At 48.3% G+C, this 20,037-nt stretch overlaps 1 pseudogene; it reads right to left on the bottom strand.

The window, feature by feature from the left end:
• LOC136639091 (solute carrier family 2, facilitated glucose transporter member 5-like) overlaps nucleotides 1-18,089 on the bottom strand; it is a 47,774-nt pseudogene extending 29,685 nt beyond the window's left edge.
• Between the last annotated feature and the right edge of the window lie 1,948 nt (nucleotides 18,090-20,037).

The following is a 20,037-nucleotide window of genomic DNA, read 5'->3' as shown; positions in this document are numbered from 1 at the left end:
GCAACTGATCTCCAGGATTGCACTGCTGTCAGGGACAGGAGGGGGCTTTTCTGCTTACACCACAACCAGCGCTGCAGTCTGAGGAGTCCGGGGGGTGCAGGCAGCACTCCGAAGGACTCCCTGTGCCTGCAAAACAGTAAACAAAAGGGAGGAAAGGGCACTTGCCGCTTTGGCGCTGAAATGGAAGTGCCCTTTTTTCCTTTTTAAAAATTTTTGCAGGAACAGAGAAGCCTCCGCAGGGCTCCCCACACCCCTGGACATCCCAGGGCTGCTCAGCACTGCTGCAGGTAAGAGTAACAACTCCCCCTTCATCCTGACAGCAGCGCAATCCTGATCGTACTGCTGCCTTTCCCACTTTCCCCACCCCTTAAACGGGCACTGGTCAGCACTTCTCAGGCTGGTAGGTCATGACCCGCAAGTTTGGGAACCACAATTTGGGGCACAGCGAGCTAGGTGGGAAAAATATAAATAAATAAGTACTGGGGGGGCCATATCCGCAAATCCAGTATATGCAGATTCAGTTATCTGCAGATCGGGTCTGCAGGGCACCCAGCCCCCTACGTGCTCGTAAGAACATAAGAACGTAAGAACAGCCCCACTGGATCAGGCCATAGGCCCCATCTAGTCCAGCTTCCTGTATCTCACAGTGGCCCACCAAATGCCCCAGGAGCACACCAGATAACGAGAGACCTCACCCTGGTGCCCTCCCTTGCATCTGGCATTCTGACATAGCCCATTTCCAAAATCAGGAGGTTGCGCATACACATCCTCAAGAGGCAAGGGGAGCTCTCCTCCTTCACCTCTGGAGGGTCCTCCGAGCCCAGCAGAGGCTGTGTACATCCAATCCGCAGCCTTTGCAAGGCTGAGCTTGGCAGCTCAAAACACGTGACTTCTGGTTTAACAGAGAAACAGCAGTGACATTTTTATACTTATAAGGCATTAGGAGGCCCAGGGAAGGTCATTAACTGCTCTGCACAATGGGGGGGGGGGGGGAAATGGAAGGAACATTGCCCACTATAACCCGGCAAAGGGGAAGATTATTCTACAATCCTGGAGCCATTACTGTTAAGGTCTTGCTTCTGGCTGCAGGGCAATCTTAAGAGTTGATAGGATACACAGTAGAGCCTGATCTGAAGAATACAATGGGCCCATATTCAGCAGCTCTGCATATTGATCTACATTTGTGTGCAAATAGCATCCAGCAAGATATAGGTATCATGTGGTCTTGAGTGTACCCTGAGGTGTTTGTTGGAACATAGGAAGCTGAACTAGATGGGCCCTTGGCCTGATCCAGCAGGGTCTTCTTACGTACTTAACCATGTGTACCAATACTTAAATGTATACTGATGGTATGCTGTACACAGCAATACTGGCATAACAACTGTGATCTAGAATTGCTAGAGCAATGAGATCAGGCAAGAAGGGTGAATAATGGGATTACTTTCTATGCAACAAGCAGGGGAGGTGTCTTCAGCCTCTGCAGTTACCGCTTCTATAAATCTCTCTGTGCATTTCAGGACCACAGTACCTTGCTTTGCGCCCTCTTCATCCTTCCTCTGAATCAGCAGGTACCGAGGACTTTCAGGGAAGGGAAGCAGTAGGAAGAGCTGAAATAATGCCATTATTCCAGGGATGCTCAGCAGGAATGTCATACCTGTGGAAGAAGCAGGGCTTTTTTTCTAATGGAAACGCGGGGGGATGGAGTTCCGGCACCTTTTTTCAGGGCCCCTCCCCTTCGGAGGCATTCCGGGGGGGGAGCAAACAGAGGCATTCACTGGGTGGCTGCTGGGGGGTGTAGGGTGGGCAGGCGCCTGGCCCCTGCCTGACTGCACAACGACCCCCTCCTGCCCCATCCCCAAGCTCTCGCCTGAGCCCAGCCTGCCTCCCCTCATCCCCACGCTCTGCTTCCCTGCTTCCAAGCCAGTGGAGGGTGCGGGGGACAACGCGCCGACACCGAGGAGGAGGATGGACAGCCAGCCAGCCAGCCAGCCAGCCAGCCAGGGAGACGGGCTGCGGCACCCATGGAATGCCCAGGTACTGGCTTGGCAGAGGAGGAGGGGAGGAAGCTGGCTGGTGCAGTCCCCCGTGCCAATCTGCAGCACGAGCCTAGGCGTGCCTACTCAGAAGTAAGTCTCATTGTGCTCAATGGGGCTTGCTCCTGGGAAAGTGTCATAGCCTTGCAGCCTGAGTAGACAGGCAGAGGAACAGGCTCTGAGGCTGCAGTCCTCTCCACACTTTCCTGAGAGGAAGCCACACTTGCCTCTACAGGGACTGACTTCTGAGGAGACAGGCGGAGGAGGGGCTCTGAGGCTGCCAGTCCTCTCCACACCTTCCTGGGAGTGAGCCCACACTGCCTCTAGTGGGACTGACTTCTGAAGAGACAGCCATAGGCTTTGGCTCTGAGGCTGCAGTCCTCTCCACACTTTCCTGGGAGGAAGCCCCACTGCCTCTAGTGGGACTGACCTTCTGAGGAGACAGTCACAGGAGGGGCTCTGAGGCTGCAGTCCTGTCTACACTTTCCTGGGAGGAAGCCCTACTGCCTCTAACGGGACTGACTTCTGAGGAGACAGCCATAGGCTTTGGCTCTGAGGCTGAGTCCTCTCTACACTTTCCTGGGAGGAAAGCCCCATTGACTCGAATGTATTTTCCCCCATGCTTAGAAAAAGTAGCTACGGGGAAGGGGATGTGGAGATTGACAGCCCAATCGTATGCATGTCTACTCAGAAGTAAGTTCATCTTTAGGGGAAGCACATAAAAATATTTTATTTCTCCAATAAAAAAATGGTAAATAAATAAATAAATAAATAAATAAATGATAGATAGATAGATAGATAGATAGATAAAATAAATAAATAAATAAATAAATAAAAGATTAACAAGTTGTGAGTACCTGCACCTTTTTTTCTACAAAAAAAGCACTGGAAGAAGACATGTTGACGATGAGACTAGTATGATGCTGAGTCTGGTGTGCTATGGACCGAAGGTTGCACTTCTCTGATTTACCTTTTGGGTTGCCTAGGACTTCACGACCACCAAGGACCTGGGACATCAACATGCCAATGCTGATAAACATCATGCTTGTGCTGGTTAGGGCCCCCTCTCAGGTTGATGGGGGAGATTTCGCCAAGGTACAATGGAATGGCACAGGAGAATATGCCTGATCAATAGCAAGTCAAAGGTTAATTTATTCTACACTCATCATCGTCATCATCATTCTTAAGAATATTTGTAAACTGCTTTTAAAAGACTAATTTACAAAGTGGTTTACATAGAAATAATTCAATAAATGGCTCCCTGTGCCCAAAGGACTCACAATCTTGAAAAAATATAGAGGAGACACCAGCAACAGCCACTTAGAAAAGACGCCATGCTGGAGTAAATTTAAAAGAACGCCACTTTAAAACGTGTCTCATTGCCCAGTTAGCAGGGGTTAGCATGTGCAGAATAATGTCTATTTACATAGAAAGGAAACCCCCAACAGCAGGGTGTCACTAGGGGATGTGGGAGCACAGACCACATCAGTTGTTACACTTGGGAGGGGAGTGACACCAAAATGACTGAGTAAATCAAATCTTTCCTGGTCCCTGCGGCTATGTGACCAGGGATCACTTCAAAAGGGCTGTGCGTGTTTAAAAATGGCTACGGATGCTTCAGTGCTGTGGATAGCTTTGGAACGGCCACCATGGATTCAAAATGGCCACTTTTGGAATTGCGTACTTTTGGAAGGCTGTGAATGTTTAAAAATGGCTGCTGATAGCTTCAAAATGGCCACGGCAGTTAGCGTCAGGAGGGCTGTGGATGTTAAAAAATGGCCATGGAAGCTTCAAAACGCCTAGTGATGCACTGACCAACAGATGATAATATTTAATCGCTCATCACCTCAGAATGCCCCCTAGGGAGTCCTACAAGGTACTCTTCTATCCCAACTGGACTCCCACACTCCATACCTATGACAGGCTATTGGGTGAGATTTGTATGGTGTTTACCACCACTGGAAATGTTGACCTCCTCAACTCTACCTCTGCACCCAAGCAGGTACCACGTAATACATAGCGACATATTCTCAGCAGCTGCCTCTCAGAATTTCAGAACTCCAGAGATAGAGAAAGGTATTTAGCATACAGTAACCTGCCCCAAGCCCATGGGACATGCCATATGTCAAATATATGTCAAATAAACAAAGAAAATATAAATCTACACACAAGCGCCTTTTCTAAATATATCTGTTTCATTCACTCTTTTTACAGGTTTTACAATACAGCTTCCTACACAACATTTCACAGTTTCAAGACCAGTACTACCGATGATTCCATCCTTGTCCTAGAGGACTCCATCAGAGCCGAAGTCTTCAGAAGCTGACCATGAACCCCAGTCATGAGATGCACATCTCAGAGAGACCCATAACATAGCTCATGCTTTGTTTGTGATTTTGCTTCAGCGGTTTCCACTGCCAAGGAGCCAAGCACGTTTAAGACAAAATAGAACCTTGTCACTTCAGAGCTATGAACTGGTGCCAAACGTTTCAAAACAAAATTTGTGTCTAGAATAATGAGGCAAAGCTTCATAAGATCATAGGATGAGCCCCGCTGGATCAGGCCAAAGGTCCATCTAGTCCAGCTTCCTGTATCTCACAGTGGCCCACCAAATGCCTCAGGGAGCACACAAGACAACAAGAGACCTGCATCCTGGTGCCCTCCCTTGCATCTGGCATTCGAGAGCCCTGCTGGAATAGGCCAAAAGCCCATCTAGTCCAGCTTCCTGTATCTCACAGTGGCCCACCAAATACCTCGGGGAGCACCCAAGACAACAAGCGATGACTTTTCCTCCAGAAATCTGTCCCATCCCCTTTTAAAGGCACCCAGACCAGATACCATCACCACATCCTGTGGCAAGGAGTTCCACAGACTAATTTTATGCACTCATGTTGGCAACCTTCAGTCTTGAAGACTATGGTATCACACTCTGAATGGTGGTTCTGGCACAGCATTTAGTGTGGCTGAAAAGGCCGATTCGTGAGTGACAATCCCTTCCACACTGGGAGCAAGTGCAGTCTGTCCCTGGTCTGTCTGCCTGGCTACGGGCCCTTCCTTCTTTGCCTCTTTGCCTCAGACTGTTGGCAAGTGTCTCTTCAAACTGGGAAAGGCCATACTGCACAGCCTGCCTCCAAGCAGAACACTCAAAGGCCAAGGTTTCCCATCTGTTGAGGTTCATTCCTAAGGCTTTCAGGTATGTGCTTTTACTGCACATACCCATAAGAACATATGGCCAACAGGCTGAGGCAAGAGGCAAAGAAGGAAGGCCCACAGCCAGGGAGACAGACCAGGGTCACACTACACTTGCTCCCAGTGTGGAAGGGATTGTCACTCCCGAATTGGCCTTTTCAGCCACACTAGACGCTGTGCTAGAACCACCATCCAGAGCGCGATACCATAGTCTTCCGAGACTGAAGGTTGCCAACTTATAAGAACATAAGAAGAGCCCCGCTGGATCAGGCCAAAGACCCATCTAGTTCAGCTTTCTGTATCTCAAAGTGACTTTTATCTCATGGCTTGAAACTGTGATGGACTTTTTCCTCCAGCAATCTGTCCAATCCCCTGTAAAGGCATCAGGCCAGATGCCATCACCACGTCCTGTGGGTCCTGATTAAAGGGCATGAATTTCAACCCAGGAACCTTAGTTTATTCAAAAATCAAACCACTAAACCCAAACTCACCTGTGCATATTCCAATGAGAAAGCGTGCCAAGGTGTAGAAACCATAAGCATGTACTGATTTAGAAACAACCAAGACAATTGTAGAGGACTATGCAGAAAAGATCATTAATCAGTAAGGCAGCTTTCCTAAAAAGACAGTGAAAAGGATGGGGGGATGAGAAGTATGGTTGCATCAAAGGAGCAGTGAATGAATGAACTAAGAGAGCATTAGTAGCAATAAGATCCTGATACTTTATGGAAATTTTGGTCTGGGGTTGCTAATTACACAGGCCTACAAAATTGAGGGTCAGAAAGGTTTTCCCCCAAACTTTATGCTGGTTTGATATGAATTTGGGGTGCCGATTCCAAAAATGGCATCCATTTTGCCTTATCGCATCTAGTTCTGGAGATATAGTATAACCTCTTTAGTGAATGGTTGAAGCAGCTTCCTCATGAGGAAGCCATGGTGTAGTCTTCCTCATGAGGAAGCTGCTTGAACCATTCACTAAAGAGGCTATGCCTTGTCTCCAAAAACTAGGCATGATAGGGCAAAACGGATGCCATTTTTGGAATCGGCACCCCAAATATACCCAGGAATTGGTGTAATGTTTAAGGAAGCAAAATGTGTGTGGGCCTGTGTTATTGGAATGAACAGAAGCCACACAAAGGATGGACACTCCAAGTTCCAATTCACTATAAACTTTATTCAGCCTCCTTATTTGGCTTCTGGAAGGCATTGCTCTCAGATTTCATAATGTCTTGATAATTGCTTTTGCAGGCTTGCCATACAAGGTATTTGAACTACTTGCATTTGTGGGAGGGAACCCAAGACCTTTTACATGCAAAATGTAAAACGACTTTGCTCTGAGTCTGGCCCCTTCTCAATAGTAAATGACATAGCTGATTAAAGATTAAAGATTAATGCTAGATGATGTCCTAGGTAAAGGATCAATAGAGGTCAAACTGGGTATTATTATCTAATGACTGGAAAACACGTTTCTCCTCCACCTCCACCATCAGCCACCCCTACAGTCCGCTTAGTGAAGTCTAGAAAAAGAGACAAGTGACCTGGTATCTTCACATCTGCAGTTTCCCAAAGGTGCTTCAGTTGACTGAACACTGCTGGCAAGCAGAGGGGAAATCAAGTAGGGATTTATTTTACTAACTAGGATCAAGCCAGCGGCCAGACTATTTACAGCTGCAAGGAGGCTTTCTACTGCTGTAAAATGGTTGTCAGCTGCACCCCACAGCACAGTGCTGGCGACCACTTTGCAAGCACCGACCCGCAAGAGGCGATAGCACCAGCTGGTGATGAATGTCACCACACATCTCTGCAACCACCAGTACAGGTAGGCCACCGTTAGGGGTGGGGGTAGGCAGAATGGGGCAGGGAGAGTGAGTTGGGTAGAGTGGCGTGGCCCTGTTGTGAGTGTCAGCGGGATGGGTGTCAGCAGGGATTGCTCTGCCAAGATCCTCACCCCATTTTGTCCCTGGCACACCCCTGTTGGTCTGTTCAAACTTGCACCAGCTGCACAACTGGCACAGGTTCACTTAGACCCATTGGGGGACCATGAGGGAGCAAGTCCCCAGCAGTATGCAAGGCTTGCTATTATGCCCTGCAGCCTGCTTTTAAATAGGTTGGTTGGCAACCTTCAGTCTCGAAAGACTATGGTATAGCCCTGCAGCACCCGGTATTCCCAGGCGGTCTCCCATCCAAGTACTAACCAGGCCTGATGCTGCTTAGCTTCCGAGATCAGACGAGATCAGCATGTGCAGAGTAACAGTTGCTGCCTTTTAATTAGGATTGGGCTGTAAATGTTACTAGGGAGACAGAGGTTGTCAGGAGCTGCGTCACCTCCCCTCACCCTGCCAGTGGTGAATCGAGCCGAGTCCTAGGATATCCAGTTCAGCAATCGCAATAGCAATACCTGCCACATTTATCCGCCAAGGGCCAAGTAAAAGGGACCCAGACAAGCATCCACTGAGAAGGCAGCAACAGTGAAGACCAACAGGGCAGAGTCCATCTGTGCGTTCTGGCTGCTCCTCTCCACAACTGGGAAAAGTTGTGAAAATGTTGCTTGAGCTAGGAGAGAAGCACATACACACTAGTCAGAGTCAGAGTCTGCACACCTTGCTGGGCAGCGCAACTGGATTGCGATTGAGCATAAACTTGACAAGAAGCTGCTGCCAATTTTGGCTCCCCAATGAGAGGAGCCTCTCGTATATGCATCAGGCGCAAGTGGCATCCATGATGTGGCTACAACTTTTACAAGTGAAATTGACCTTTAATTCTTTCCTGAAGAACAGAGTCAAGCTTTGGGTTCAGCTCTTGCCTGGCCTGTACCGTTGCTTTTTGCACAGGCCTAGGTCAACAGTGAGCCACCTGACAAAGAACGGAAGAGGTGGGCCAGGGCCCCATTTGAGCGATGGAAACCAGTCAGTCTGCCTCACACATGGCACTTTGCAAGATCTTTTGTGCGACAGCAGGCATCTCCATCTGTTCTTGGAGAAAGCTATTCACACCCATGATCAGTAGACCCGACCGTGTGTTGACATTTTGTCTCCACCCTCTGCATTCCTCCTGCAAACAGAACCTCAGAGTAGGGATCTTGGGGTCTGGACTGTATCACTGCAAGGAGAGGCTCAGAATACTGAATGCTTCCACACTGTGAAAAATTCCCTGCACTTAGAAGACAAGCAGTTTGCAACAGGATCCTTCTCCCTTGTGTGCTAGCATGTATGTGGAAGGAGTATTTCCAAACGGAGCAGCATCCCGGAATGTGAGTCCGCTCCTGCAGAATGACATGGTACAGGCTGGACATAGGTTTGCCATCTCAGTGAGAACAGGACTTGCATGTACAGAGAAGTCAAAAGCTCCAGTCGTGAGGCGCATCTGAAAACCATTTTACAAGATGCCCCAGTCAAGAACACATGACATGCCTGCTTGGTTGCGCCATGTAAGAGTCCTGTGCAGACTCTCCAGCATTTCAGAGGCAGATCTAGGTATAACTTCACATCTTAGTGCTCCTGCTCCCCAGGCAAAGTCTGCTGCTCCTCCACCCCCTCACTGACAAACTGCTGACTGAAGCCTATTCACTGTGTTCCATGCTCTGTGTTCAGTTGCTCTGTGTGGCAGAGTGATGTGCTGAGCCCATCTGCTGTCTCACAGCTGCCTCTCCATCAATCCTCTGCTTCCGCTCCTCTGACAGCTCAGTGCTGGCCGGAGACCCTGCAGGTGGACCAGAGGGGGCAGATCTCCTCTCAATCTCGCCTTTGTCGCTGTGCTTTTGCAGCCTGGCAGCAGCGCTCTTGCTACCTCCGTTACTCCTTCCAAAGTTGGGGCAGCATAGCAGGCATTGTTACCCACTAAGGGCCCCCTGCAGCAATCTCTGAGAGGTGTGGACTGCCCTTCCTGCACCTCAAGCCTGTCCCTGCCACTGCAGTGCCCCAAGTCCTCTGTCCCCAAATTACTCAGCAAGGGGAGTGGAACTGAACCCATTCACCCAGAAGAGCATATTTTCTAGCGGTTGATCTTGATCTTTTTAAATTGAGAACCTTCTGGGCTCAGGGAACCGTTCCTTTACTGATTGCACATACATGCACAAGGCAGACTTTCGCGGTTGCTCCACGTTTTGCAGAGCATGGCTCAGAGCTGTGTGACTGGGGACCACAAAATTGAAAGGGAACTCCCCTCTGATTACCATCAGTGCTGTATTCCCTCAATTTAGGTTTTTATGAAAAAAAATTCTGAGATGACATGGTCGCTTTTGCCCATGTTCCCAGCATTCTCACTTCTTAGAACAGGGATGCCCAAACCCTGGCCCTAGGGCCACTTGCAGCCCTCGAGGTCTCTTAATGCGGCCCTCAGGGAGCCCCAGTCTCCAGTGAGCCTCCGGCCCTCCTGAGATTTGTTGGAGCCCACTCTGGCCTGACGCAACTGTCTCAGCGTGAGGGCGACTGTTTGACCTCTCGCGTGAGCTGTGGGAGGGCTCCCCTCCACTGCTTGCTGTTTCATGTCTGTGATGCAGCAGCGGCAGCAAAGGAAAGGCCAGCCTTGCTTTGTGCAAGGCCTTTTATAGGCCTTGAGCTAGCACAAGACCTCCATTCATTCATATAAGTTCATCTTTAATATATTCATTTATGTAAACTTATGTAAATTTATTCAAATTTTAAATGTAAATTAATTCTTTACACACCACACCCCGGCCCCCGTCGCGGTGTCAGAGAGTTGATATGGCCCTCCTGCCAAAAACTTTGGACACCCCTGTCTTAGAACATTCTTCCTGACTTTGTGGACTTAAGTCCAGGATAGACTAACACCCAAGAAGGAACAGAATTCTAAATGAGCTTGAAAGCCTGTCATCTGCAAACTGAACAGTCAAAAAAAGGCAGCATATCCCTCTTTTATTTGACTTCCATGCAGCTTCTCCTACTTATTACCTGGCAATAATACCAAGTTGCCCCTTGCCAGTGAATTCACCATGACTTGCTATCAGCAAACCTCCTGTCTTCCATCAGCCTCTTGATCTATGGAGGTGCAGCACCTGGGGTCCGGTGTGCAACCCAGGAAGCAAGGAAGATCCCTAAGGGGCAGGAAAATAGGTAAGCATCCAGCTAGTCAAGATGTGATCTGGGACAGCACATAGGGTCCTGTGCAGACACTCCTGAGGCCTCGCAGTCGGAAAGGGAGGATGTTAAATGTTGCACTCTAGTCCTCCTTCTACCCATCTTCTGGTGACTCGTCACTAGGGTTTTGCCTCTTGTGCTTCACTGCCAATGGGGGGGGGGGGCTTCACCAACTCAGGCCCAAATCCTAATCAACTTTCCAGCACTGGCATAGCAGTGCCAATGGGGCATGTGCTGCAACCTGCAGTTGTGTGGCACTCATGCAGGCCTCCTCAAAGTAAGGGAATGTTCATTCCTTTAACCTCGGAGCTGCGTTGCCCGTAAGTCAGTGCCGGAGTCCAGCCTTGCATCCTTGGCCTAAACTTCCAATGGGCCATGGGTGAGTAGCCAGACTGGGAGCAGAGGTTTGGCTTGGCTGCCATGGCGGTTGCAACGCAACATCTAAAGTCAACAACACTGGCCTGTTGCTCCCCCGCTTCTTGGCTCCACCCTCTTGTCCCCGCCCACATGTCCGCACTGCTGCCATCTCAGCAGGCCAAACCATGCTTCCTCTTGTTCCTCTTGTCCCCACTCACCGCACCATCAGCCAATGTGCCAAGAGCCCCATCTCACAGCAAGGTGCAAGCGGAGCAGCAATGTCCGGCTCTGGTCTAAGAGGTTACTAGTGAGAGTTTGAAACTAAGCGATCCATCACCGATCTGGATCAGAACACTGAATCCAAGCTTGGCATCATGTGTGTGTAGCTTAAGACACAGTCACCATCAAAAGCACTGTAATTGAATAAACAATGTTTTATTAACTCCAAGCACCAATTGCCACTCATGCTTTGAAATGCAAGCACCTTGAAGCACCTTAGATACCACTTTCACCATGTTGGCAAACCAATGACAGAGCTTCTTTGCCCATACTTGAATTTCTCCTCCTCCCTCCTCCCAACACCAGGCTCCCTAACTCTGCTCAAAAGTGACCGTATAGGGCAGCAAGCACCAAGCCCCAGCCCATGGGCTGAATCTGGTGTTCAGAAAAAGCTGTCCTTGTGCTGCATCCTAATTTTGTTGTGCCCGATCTCCTCCACAGTCTTGCGCTGGCTGGCCACTTCCCTTCTCCTGTCACCCCAGAAGCCCCAGGGGAGGCATGGCTGGCCAGCATAACGTTGGGGGGAAGACTGGACACAACAAAATCAGGCTGTAGCACATGACAGAAAGCCCCATGCTGCATGGGGACAGCTTTATCCAAACATAGCAGTCCACGGTTTGGAGACAGCTGGTATGGGTAAAGGTATTGTGGGGAAGGGGAATCAAATGCCATGCCTCCAGCCAGAAAGGTGCTGAGATCATCGCTGTTGTTGCCATAGCCGGTTACCAGCTGGAATGCCAGTGCAGCTACAGAGATCTCACCATCTCTGCTGCCTGGAAGTGCATTACTTGAATTCTTCCCACCCCAATAAAATCTTCTCCAAATGCCCCTGACAGTACTGATTTTACTAGGCTGTAATATTATACTTTCTTGGGAGTAAGCCCCCTCAGACACAATAGAACTTACCTCTGAGAACACAGGTATAGGATTGGGCTGCTACTGCAGCTCAGCCCCTTCTACCAACTTCCATTCCAGAGGCTGTTTGATCTCAACAAGTTGGGGTGAAATGGCAAGCAGAAAATGCAGTATGATTGTGTGTCCTGGCAGATGCACTAGAACAGTGGTTCCCAAACCACTTTTTACCGCTGGGACCCGCTTTTTAAAATGACCTTATTGGGACCCACCTGGCTTTACGAGACTAAAAAAAAAGGTTTTTATTCTTTTTACTATGGTGGGGGGCCACCTTCTGGAGTATTTGTAGAGCTCTGTTCATCGGATTGGGACCATTCTGGTGACATTCCACCCCCCTTTGCCTGGTTTTCAATAAGAACCAAGGCAAGTTTGCCTACTCAGGAGAAAACAGGCAGGTGTGGCTCACTTTCCATAGGGCTCTACACTCTTTTCCTTTTCAGACTGGAGGGAGGACTTCTTTTTTGAGTGTTTTTTTTTGGGGGGGGAGGCCTGGGTTAATCGGATCAGGATCATTCTGGTGGTGTTGCGTTCCTCTCAGCATGCCCTTCAAAGTGGACTGATGCACAGTCACCTACTCACAAGTAAATGCACATGTCCAGCTCAGTTTCAATACTTTCCTTAGGGATCAATACATTTTCCTTGTCAGCTACCAGTTTTTCATTTTCAGGACCCACCAACAATCAGGTTGGAATCTACTGGTGGGTCATGACATTTGGGAAACATTGCACTAGACCAGGGGTGTCCAAAGTTTTTGGCAGGAGGGCCACATCGTCTCTCTGACACTGTGTCAGGGGCCAGGGAAAAAAGAATTAATTTACATTTAAAATTTGAATAAATTTACATAAGTTTACATAAATGAATATTTTAAAGGTGAACTTATATGAATGAATGAAGGTCTTGCAAAAGCTCAAGGCCTATAAAAAGCCTTGCACAAAGCAAGGCTGGCCTTTGCTGCTGCTGCTGCATCACAGATATGAAACAAGCAGTGGAGGGAGCCCTCATCCCACAGCTCATGCAAGTGGTCAAACAGTCACCCTCATGCTGACAGCAGTTGCGTCAGCCCAGTGTGGGCTCCAACAAATCTCCGGAGGGCCAGAGGCTCACTGGAGACTGGGGGCTCCCTGGGGGCCGCATTGAGAGGCCTTGAGGGCCGCAAGTGGCCCCAGGGCCGGGGTTTGGGCACCCCTGCACTAGACCAGTGTTTCTCAAAGTTTGTCCTCCGCTGTACTACTTCACACAGTCAACCTATTCGAAGTACCACCAGAAATAACTGGTGATGACATAATCACCAATTAATTCTGGGTTGGGAGGCCAAACATGATGCAACAAACACCAGTAAGAGGCTCAGTATGGATGGGAAGGCTTTTTTGAGCATGGAATCATGCTTTGGAGCTCTGCCCACCGAGCCAAGCCTTCTACTTTTTGTTGCATCACAGTCCTGGTTTCACTGCTGGGCGGCAGATTTCCAGGGGTCCTGCAAGTACCACCAGACACCACCTCAAGTATCACTAGTGGTACCTGTACCACTGGTTGAGAAACACTGCACTAATCTAGCACCCCTTAGAGATTTGACTTCTACAGATGGGGAAGGGACTGAATCATGAATACATGCATACAATTTTTAAGACACATCCCCAAAATCTCCTAGAAAGGCAGATACATGTACCCAGAATACAGAATATCCCTGAAAACTAGCAACCATTATATCTTACACATTAACCCCTAAGAAATCATCTGTACTGCATGGCTGTCTTACCGTTGTTGGGTCACTGACTAACCACATGTTGAAACCACATTGGGAAGCTCCCAAACATGTAACAAATGTAAGCAAGATAACGAAATTTGTCAGCTCCTATGGGATGAATGAATGAACAGAAGCTGTGACCTGAGTACACAGGGCAGATCACTCACAAACGCTGCTTTTATAAATGGCTGATACATTTAAAAAGGAAGGTCTACTCATAAAAATAGAACATAACCAGTGGTCACAAAACCAGATATGGCTTCATCAATGCAACTTCTGTACTTTGGACTATCCAATTAAACTAGAATATTTTCCTTTCCTTTTCACAAAAACTGGTATTATTCCAGTTCAAAATGGAAGCTGCATCCTGCCTAAAGCTGTGTCCTGCCTAATCTTCACTCTCTGATTCTCAAACTTTGAGTACCAAGACCTACTTTTGAGAATGAGATTCCGTCAGGACCCACCAGAAGTGATGTCACGACCAGAAGTGACATCATCAAGCAGGGCCATTTTTAACAATCCTAGGCTGCAATCCTACCCACACTTACTCAGGAGTAAGTTCTATTTCCTATCATTGTTAAAAGCATATACATAGTAGCCTGTTAAAAGTACAGATCGGTCACATTTCCCCAAATGCAGTCACATACCATGGTAGAATCAAGTCTAATATATTAAAAATAAAATATTTTATTTTAGAGGGTAGGAGGGCTTTACTACCCTGCCCCAACAACAGTTCCACTCTTGATCACAGCCCACCTGGGCAATATTTTTAATTTAACAGCAAAATCAGCTTCTATTGAAAACCAACCAAAACTGTCTGTTACATTAAAAATCATGCGGACAAGTGCAGGGCTGTAATTGGGATCAGTCCTGTTAAGCCCCACTACCCCACATCATGGCTTAGTCCCCTTTCATTCCCCTGCTATGCTATTTTATTTTTAAAAACCCAACCATAGAAGCTCCACTTACATGTTCTCACCTCATGTCTACTCTAACCCCAATACTGTCTGCAACATACTGTCAACACTGCCTACAAGTACCTATGCAGTAATAATTATATCACCAAAGCCACAATCCTAACCCCTTATATCAGCACTGACATGAGGGCAATGCAGCTCTGAGGTAAGGGAACAAATATTCCCTTACTTTGAGGCGGCCTCTGTGAGTGACACCCAAGTGCAGGATGCAGCACACGTCCCATTGGCACCGCTATGCCATTGCTGGAAAGAACTGACATAAGGGGTTAGGATTGCGCCCCAAGTCATTTCCTTTGTTTCTCCCCACTTGACTGAAGGTTGCCAACTACATGTCCTCAGAATTATTCTGAGAGGCTTCAACAGTGATACCATTCAGATTCTTGATGACAATCTTCCAGGAGACATTCATAAATACTTACAATGTACAGGAGCTGAGACATGTTTCTTTAGAAGAAGTCTTGCTGAGAGGGACTTAGAAGAACCATCTTCTCCTCTGAACCTTTTCCGCCACCCACCATCTCTTTGATACTATTCCTGTATTTTTTTCCTCTCTTTTCTGTTCTTCCAAATTACAGTTTTTACCATCTTATATTCTTTCAGGCCAGGCCTATCTGTAGTCTAGAAGAAAATTTAATATCACTGAATGTCACCAGTGATTTATAAACCCTCAGGACAGACTCATTTCTCACCTTTTTCTCTGGCCCTGGCCTTACATCCTCCATGCTTTCTAGAGTAGGGATCAGGATCAACTGTGGGGGAAGAAGAAGAGTAGGGATCAGGATCAACTGTGGGGGAAGAAGAGGGGGACCCATCAGGAGGTTGTCGATTCTCTCAGCTTCCTGCAGGACATAAGAATCAGATGCCCCTTGGAAAGATCACCAGCAGGACATCAAAGTGATGCTCTTGGCACAAAGGCTGCCCTTCTTCGGACCCACAACACCTGGCATTTGCAAGGATGCTGCCTGCCTTTTACACAGAGGTTCCATCTCACTAGCATGGATAACAGCAGAGGCATAAACATAGGGGGATAGCAGGACTCTGAGCCCCCTCCCCCACTGCCAAGAATATTAGCCATCTTCGGTGCATCATGGGCCCAGTGACTTAATGTGACTCAGCTTCTTCCTGGCATGAGTTACCAATGAGTAGATATGTAAAAAAGGATGGCGGGAGTACTACTACTGTAATTCTTACGTTAACCATTCTGTAGATGAGGAATTTGTCACAGGTGCTGCTTTTCAAACCCGTCCCTGGCAAGCTGAGAGATTCCCCTTCTTCACACATGCATCCTTCCCTTCCTCCCTCCCTCCCTCCCAACAGGGAAGTTGGCCAAGTGTCATCCGGGTTCCTTTCAGCTATGGAATGGTGGCTTTGGGTTCCTATGTGCTTGTTTCTCTAAAACTGAACAAAAAAGGGCCCTGGCCCTACTCTGTTTCTCTCCTCACCTGCTCAGCAGTTTCCAGGGCAAAATACTATTTCTATCCTGCTTTTTTCAATAGCAACAAGAAGTTCCCAAAGCAAAGGAAACGGAAAAATAATTGGTTCTCGGTCCCTTAAGAACTCGCAATCAGGAAAACTGACCCTCTGAAGATTTAAACACAGGCAGAAGCTCAAGAGATTAGGTGGAAAGGAATTGTTGTCCATGATAAGCGACTGGGGCTACAATCCTATCCACACTTTCCTGGAAGTAAGGCCCATTGACTACAGTGGGTCTTACTTCTGAGTAGACATGCATAGGATTGGGCTGTAAGGACCCAACCCTATCCAACTTTCCAGGACCAATGCAGCTGCAATGCAAGGGAAAGGTAATGTCACCATACCTTGAGGAGGCCTCCATGACTGCTAACCCCCCGCCACTGTAGGAGTCAGCATATGAACTGCTGGCACGGCTGCATCAGTGCCAGAAAGTTGGTTAGGGCCCTAAAAGTAAGAGGCTAGGCTGCCTACAGGTCACCTGTAGACCTGGGAGCGAGGGGCTAGGCTGCCTACAGGCAGTGAACCAACCCTACTCAAAGTAATTCCCACGGAGGCATCTGTAACAAACAGGTGAAGACCCTGCCAACGAACCTCAGCTTCCTTCCTGTCCTGGGGAGAGGAAGAACTCAGCCAAGTCCTGTTTCCCCTTGAATGTTAACAGCATTCCAGAGCCAATCGGGCAACAGATGCTGGAAAGTTCCAGGGGCAGCTGTTGACAGTTGCGTTAATAGAAAGACCCAAATTCTAAATTCCCACTCCTCTCTTTTCCTTTCCTGAGTCCTCCAAAAACTTGGAGTCTCCCTTGTCTTCCTACCCTGGTGCATTTCTTATCACATAGCCCCAGGATAAGACCATGCCCATTTGACATGTGACACTTATAAGGACAGTACGGGCAGCATGTACACAATATATTAAACAGGGAGGAGCTCAGTCGCTAGCAGGGCCCAAATGGATCCAGTAAGGGCATAGCCAAACGGTAAGAATAAGGGCTCTGGTTTTCTGGTTTTGATCAGTTCTGGTGAGGTGGACATTTCTGGGAAGGGATAGTTAGGTGGGGTTACCCTGCACATGCCCAATCTCGTCTGATCTTGGAAGCTAAGCAGGGTCAGGCCTGGTTAGTCCTTGGATGGGAGACCTCCTGGGAATACCGGGTGCTGTAGGCTTATACCATAGTCTTTCGAGACTGAAGGTTGCCAACCATATATGTCCTTGAATGCACTACTAGTGAGTGCCTGGAAGATGAGCCCCCTTCCATGCAAGGTCCACAAGCCTGTGAAAGCCACTAGTGAAATGATGCCCGGACTGAGTGAGGTTCACACCGTCGCGAGGCCTTTTATGACAAAGAAACACTACTCCCACTGTCGTAAAAGAACCATAGGATTGGGCAGTAAGATACGTAAATTAACCCGATGTATGCTTCTGGGTGCAGCAACTGTTACCCTGCACATGCCAGATCTTGTCTGGTCTTAGAAGCTAAGCAGGGTCAGGCCTGGTTAGTACTTGGATGGGAGACCGCCCGGGAATACCGGTTGCTGTAGGCTTATACCATAGACTTTCGAGACTGAAGGTTGCCAACCAATAGACTTCTGTTTCATGGCATGCTTCTGGGTGGAGTTGACTCTGAACCATACCATGGGTGACCTGGACTGGCCTCACACTGGGCCAGGGGAGCGGCTTATGGCACCCTGGTTCCTCCTCCTGATTCCTTGCTTGCTGAGCGGGGTCACTGCAATCTGCCAGGCTCTGGCCCAGCTGCAGACACTGCCAGGTCTTTATGTATTCTCAGGCTTCCTGTGGGGATGCCTCCTCCTTGCGTCCAGCTCCCAAAGGAGGGCCCTCTGTGTCCTTGCTCTTCACTTTGTCCCTTCCCTCCCACTTCCACCTCCACCCTGTCCAGTGGGGATAGTTTCCGGACGTCTGTTGAAGACAGTACAATGAGGATGCACTGGTCCTGGCCCCCGGCTGCACCCCGGGGGCCTGCTGCCAGAAGCTCTCCAGTCCAGTCCTTTGGCATCCGACGCCGGGGCATGCCCCAGATGGCTTTGTGGCACAGATGGCAAGGCCAGCAACCCTGGCCTGGAACCATGGTGGTGGCAGCCGCTGAAGGGAGTCTGGGGCCACAGGCCAGCCAGTGAGCGAAGCGGAGTCTCCAGGCCGACCCTGGAGCCTGTTAGCTGTGGCTGGTAAGGTGGATCCCAAAAGAAAATATTTCTTTACTCAGTGTGTGGTCGGTCTGTGGAACTCCTTGCCACAGGCTGTGGTGATGGCATCTGGCCTGGACGCCTTTAAAAGGGGATTGGACAAGCTTTTGGAGGAAAAATCCATTATGGGGTTACAAGCCATGATGTGCATGTACAACCTCCTGATTTTAGAAATGGGCTATGTCAGAATGCCAGATGCAAGGGAGGGCACCAGAATGAGGTCTCTTGTTATCTGGTGTGCTCCCTGGGGCATTTATTTGGTGGGCCGCTGTGAGATACAGGAAGCTGGACTAGATGGGCCTATGGCCTGATCCAGTGGGGCTGTTCATATGTTCACCTGGTAGACACTAGACACTAACTCTAATTCTACAATAAGCAATATTTTTAAAATAAAAACTGGGAAGATTTCAGGAAATTTTGGAATGCAAAACAATTAATCATAGAGTCTATTTCTATTATTCTGATTAAGGGCTAGAGTTTATGGTATGTAGTATTGTGTCCAGTTCTGGTCGCCGCATCTCAAAAAAGGCATAGTGGAAATGGAAAAGGTGCAAAAGAGAGTGACTAAGATGATTACGGGGCTGGGGCACCTTCCTTATGAGGAAAGGCTACGGCGTTTGGGCCTCTTCAGCCTAGAAAAGAGATGCCTGAGGGGGGACATGATTGAGACATACAAAATTATGCAGGGGTTGGACAGAGTGGATAGAGAGATGCTCTTTACACTCTCACATAATACCAGAACCAGGGGACATCCACTAAAATTGAGTGTTGGGCGGGTTAGGACAGACAAAAGAAAATATTTCTTTACTCAGCGTGTGGTCGGTCTGTGGAACTCCTTGCCACAGGATGTGGTGCTGGCGTCTAGCCTAGACGGCTTGAAAAGGGGATTGGACAGGTTTCTGGAGGAAAAATCCATTATGGGGTACAAGCCATGATGTGTATGCGTAACCTCCTGATTTTAGAAATGGGCTATGTCAGAATGCCAGATGCAAGGGAGGGCACCAGGATGAGGTCTCTTGTTATCTGGTGTGCTCCCTGGGGCATTTGGTGGGCCGCTGTGAGATACAGGAAGCTGGACTAGATGGGCCTATGGTCTGATCCAGTGGGGCTTATGTTCTTATGTTCTTATGTTCTTATGAATAGTGTAAATGTTCTTATGTTCTTATGAATAGTGTAAATTTTTGAAGACTACAGGAGTTTGTCACAGTAAAGTTACATTAACAAATGAAATTATTGTTGTAACTTTAAAATCACATCCTCAGCTATCTGCATGTTTCTGTTACAAAAACATGGTGATGCTATATGTTTACAGCAGAAAGCCTTATGACTGCTCAGTATTGAAAATAGTAACGGCTGCCTGCAATTGAATTTTGACTTGGATAAGCGTGAAACACTTTTTTAAGGTTCCAGATTAGGCAGTGCAAACAACTGGGGATGCAAGATTGGAGTTTGCAATCAGATTTTGTTAAATGTGAACCTTTCCTTAATATTGGATTTGACTCATGCCTGTTTTACTTCAACAACATAGGGCGCAATCCAAACCCGTGCTGGAGCAGGCAAGCTAGGAGGCTTGCGCTGCATCCAACGCAGGTTCATTGGCTGCAGCAGCTCAGCCAGAGGCAAGGGGAAGCTCTTCCCCTTACCCCTGCATAAGGGCTGGAGCCCCAATGGGTCTCCTTGGACCTGTGCCACCTCTGGAGGTGGCGCAAGTCCAAGAAGAGCGGAGTAGCTTGAAGTCGCTCCCCGGGGACGGGGGTTGGGATCCGGCATAACCAC

The sequence above is a fragment of the Tiliqua scincoides genome, chromosome 2, assembly GCF_035046505.1.
Source record: "Tiliqua scincoides isolate rTilSci1 chromosome 2, rTilSci1.hap2, whole genome shotgun sequence".
Lineage (NCBI taxonomy): Eukaryota > Metazoa > Chordata > Lepidosauria > Squamata > Scincidae > Tiliqua > Tiliqua scincoides.
This window is presented reverse-complemented; position numbering and strand designations above follow the sequence as displayed.